We start from the raw sequence: 4,536 nt of genomic DNA, 5'->3' as shown, positions 1-4,536 counted from the left end.
AGGAGGGATATGCCTTTCCTGTCCTTGTTCGTGTCTCCACCCGCAGCACTTAAGAGGAAATGGGTGAGAAAGTGAGAGAGGTGGCCTCAGAGTTGCAGGGTCAGCATGACATAGTCCTGGAGCTGAGACACAATAGGTGATTGATCCAAGCAGTCCACCTCTTGGGCTAGTTGGCATTCATGTCCATCTTTCTACCTATGTTTCAATCCCTTTCCAGCCTAACACCTGCAGGTTCCTGGCTTAGGAAATGCAACTCACCTGCATGCTCTCACCTACAAGGAAAGGAGGCTCAACGCTTCAGAAGTCTCTAGGCCTACATCTGGATCTTGTTGGTTTCTCTGCTAGTTCAGTCACAATCATACTTGAGCATTCTGTGGACTTAGAATCATTTACTCTAGCAAATGCATAGCCTGGGGACATTAGAGTGGCCACTGTCCCAACTCTGATTCAGCGGTACCATTGTCGTGTGACCTGATAGAATCACTCCTCTCTTGGGAAATATGATAGTTTTATGGGTCAAGTTGACTGGGCCACCCAGATATTTGGCCAAAGATTGCTCTGGGTGTGTCTGTGAGGGTGCTGCTGGGTGAGTTTAATATTGGAATTGGTAGACTGAGTAATGCAACTTATCTTCTCTAACTTGGATGGACCTCATCCAAGCAATTGGATGACCTGAACAGAACAAAGAAGGCTGGCCATCCTGTGCACAAGGGGGAATTCTGCCCGTCTGTCCACCTTGAGTTGGGACACAGGTCTTTATCTAGCCTTCTGACTCAAACCAAAACACTGGTTCTTCTTGGTTCTCTAGTCTACCAGCGTTCAGACTGGAACTACACCCTCAGCTCTTCTGGGTCTCCAGCTTGTCAACTGCAGATCTTGGGATCCCCGAGCTTTCATAATGGTGGAAGCCAAATCCTTACTAAAAAAAAAACAACAACAAAAAACCAAATAAAAACCAAAACAAAACCAAAAAACCATAGCAACAGGCTATTGATCTATGTCTCTGGAGAATCCCAGTATAAGAACTAAGATTCAGGATTGGAATTCTGGGAAACAAGGGAAGCATTTGCCCCAAGCACAAAATTTAAGGGGAACCAAAATCTATAAATAATATTTTAATGCAATATTTAAAAAATCAAAATCAATGCAAAAAATCCACTATGAGCAAAATTATCAACATTTTATTTATTTTTTTAAAATATTTTTTAATTTATTTCTAGGAGAGAGAGAGACAGCGTGAGCAGGGGAGGGTCAGAGAGAGAGGGAGTCACAGACTGAAACAGGCTCCAGGCTCCGAGCTGGCAGTCAGCACAGAGCCCGACGCGGGGCTCGAACCCACGAACCGCGAGATCATGACCTGAGCGAAAGTCGGACGCTTAACTGACTGAGCCACCAGGCGCCCCTATCAACACTTTAAATGAAGACAAGATCGGACATTAGCAAAGGTATATTGGAACCTGAAGCAGAAGGAGAAGTGTGGGCCCATATATACAAGATTTTATGTATTTTGTTTTCATTAGTTCTTTTCTGCATTAAAATACTTAAAAATTATTGAGAAATTGAAAGTAGGTATATTGAAACTTACAGCATGAAATTCAAATATTTCACTTCTATCAAAAGCAGAATTCGTTACAACACTACTTTTCTGGCTTTAATAGAAAAACTCATCAATAATATCTCCAGTATCATCTTTTTCATTTCCTGGTTTCAACGGAGAGAACTGCCATTTTTAACACTTTCTCTTCATCAAGTGACAGTCTCTCTCTCTTTCTCTCTCTCTCTTTTTACATTTATTTATTTTTGAGAGACAAAGTGAGACAGAGCATGAGCGGGAGAGGGGCAGAGAGTGAAGAAGACACAGAATCCAAAGCACACTCCAGGCTCTGAGCTGTCAGCACAGAGCCCAACACGGGGCTCGAACCCACAAACCGTGAGATCACGACCTGAGCCAAAGTCAGACACTTTACCAACTAAGCCACCCAGGCGTCCTGATCAAGTGACAGCCTTAAATAAAGTTGAATTAACTTCAGGTTACCAAGCCTATCTTTATTTAAATTTCTGACATTTTGTTCATCAGAGATTTTTTGAATGAACATTTATTTATTTTTTAAATATTACATTAAAACGTAATCTATCCTGATGACTGAATTTTGGGTGACCTTTAAATTCTATTTTATTTTTTTAAATTTTACTTTTAAATGCTTATTTATTTTGAGAGAGAGAGAGAGAGCAGGAGAGGGGCAGACAGAGAGGGAGAGAGAGAATCCCAAGCAGGCTCTGCTGTTAGCAGGGAGCATGACACAAGGCTGAAACCCACAAATGGGGAGATCGTGACCTGAGCCAACATCAGGAGTCAGATGCTTAACCAACTGAACCATCCAGGTGTCCCATGGCGCCCTTTAAATTTGACAGTTGAGGCAACTCTCTTGCTTGTCTTACTCTAAACCTGGCCCTGCCCTAATTCAGTGAGGCTTAAAGAGGGGAGTACAGGACAAAATATTCTGTAAGCATGTCGCTATGTGTGCTGGGAGAAAGGATTGTAAGAGGGAACATCAGTTTCCTCCTCTTGGATTTCAGGATTTGTCCATACTGCCCGTGAGAGAAACAACACTTTACAGTCACTGGATTTAAAATATATATTATATATTTGAAATATAATATATAAATATATTTACATAAATATTATATATTTATATCATATTATATATTAAATATTACTATATTTATATATATTAATATATAAAATATTACTATATATATATATATTCCTCTCCTTCAGTTCCCAGATTTTTAGGTTGTTTCTTAGCTAGAACCACAATTGAAGAGTTAGATCAGTTTACTATTTTATCTGACCATCTGCTTCTCAATGATGGGTTATATACTAAAACCAGAAAATTCCATGGACACAAGTCCATTACTGCATGCCTTTTGTTGTGACATTTATTGTTCTATCAGGAGCCACGGTGGTGAGTTACCACCACAGTGAATCGGACATTCCACACATCCACAGATATTCATGCTGGCAGAAGCACGATAGGTCAGAAAGTCATATCCACATCGAAAATTCACGTCTATTCTGGAAGGACAAATGATTACCCCTTCTGTGATGGAAAGCATTTCATCCAACCAACTTGGCCCCATGTGCTGGTGGCAGGGTAGGGACTCTACATCAATGGGAGCGAGCCTCACACTGGTGAGAGCATTCCGTGTTGTGGAGCCCATGCATTGCTTCGTAGCAAATGTCATGACACTTTGCTTGGCACCAGTGTGGCCGGGGAAGGGGGACACCTGATGGAACAAGTCATCTTTTCCACCTGGTTTTGCCAGCCTCCTCTGCAGAAATGCCCTCTGGTAGGCATTCACATTGTTTGCAAACATCCTCGCAGCTTGTGCCCATCTACAGGATCCTTCCACATACGGATTCTGCAAGCTTTGAGCTCATTTTTATTCCAAGTCTCTGACCATCCAGCCAACCGACTGGCCAAAGCTAAATCAGTGAAAAAGCTTTCTCTGCTGGGTTTTGGTCTAGAAAAAAGTGGGCCATACTTACATTGCTTAAAGTTCTGGCCATGAGGAGTTATTTGCTTTCAACTCTGGCCATTTATGGACATCCCCCTGTGATGCCACAATGTTCCAGCTGTTGATCATGGATTGAGGCCATTATATCATAAAAATTATTATAACAAAAAAGAAAAATAATCAAGTCTGGTATTTATAGACTTGATTATCATTTTTCATCTGTAATCTATTGATGGTAGATAGACCTCTGTGTGAGGTCTTAGGGTAGAAGGTAATAAACGTAAGGTCCATGAGACTCTGAGTAAGATGGTCATGCAATTTAATTGGCTCAACCATTTGATCAAGCCTTGTTATTTTACCTGCCTTTTCCACTAGATGATGGATTTGTCTGCCACTCACACTCAATCCTATGCCTTGGTGACCATGAGGACTCAATAGCAAGTGGGGAAATATGTCTTAAAAGCAGAACGCTTTCGAGTTTTTGTTCCAGAAAACTCAGGACTGCCCTGCACCTCGTATGCTGGGATGTATCACCTACCTGCCACAGATACTTAAGTACCACCACAGCTGCTGACTCACGAGCCTTCGGTGGGAGAGCACTCTAGCTATAAGAGGACAACCATGTGTCACAGAGTCACCGAAGCTGTCCCCTTTTTGGCCAAACATGTTTAACACATTGTTAGCCATCCTGCACTGAATTCTCTACAATATAAATAATTTAAAATACCAGTTACCTAGTTGTTCAGCATTTAATGAACTCATTAGATTGTGCATTTGTTTGCAGGATAGAGTGATACTGTACAGACTTGGATGCAAATTATATTTTCCTTCTACGCTGAAATGAACATGTAATGCAACATAAATAAGTAATGAAATAATATGTTAAACATACATAATTAATGCAAAAAAAGCCTTGCAACAGAAAATGTATAAACAAAGCAATATTAAAGCAAAGGTCTCTTAATGAATAAAAAGTTTGCGTCGGTAAGGCTTGGGGTGACAGGGGTCAGAAAGAGT

At 41.0% G+C, this 4,536-nt stretch overlaps 1 non-coding gene across 1 annotated transcript; it reads right to left on the bottom strand.

Annotated features, from left to right (window-relative positions):
• Positions 1-1,900: 1,900 nt before the first annotated feature.
• TRNAQ-UUG (transfer RNA glutamine (anticodon UUG)) lies at positions 1,901-1,985 on the bottom strand. The gene has a single exon. It is a non-coding gene; the product is annotated as a tRNA-Gln (tRNA).
• Positions 1,986-4,536: the final 2,551 nt, after the last annotated feature.

Source organism: Crocuta crocuta, unplaced genomic scaffold (assembly GCF_008692635.1).
Source record: "Crocuta crocuta isolate KB4526 unplaced genomic scaffold, BGI_CrCroc_1.0 scaffold89, whole genome shotgun sequence".
Lineage (NCBI taxonomy): Eukaryota > Metazoa > Chordata > Mammalia > Carnivora > Hyaenidae > Crocuta > Crocuta crocuta.
Note: the sequence above shows the minus strand (reverse complement) of the source record. Positions and strands in the feature narration are given on the sequence as shown.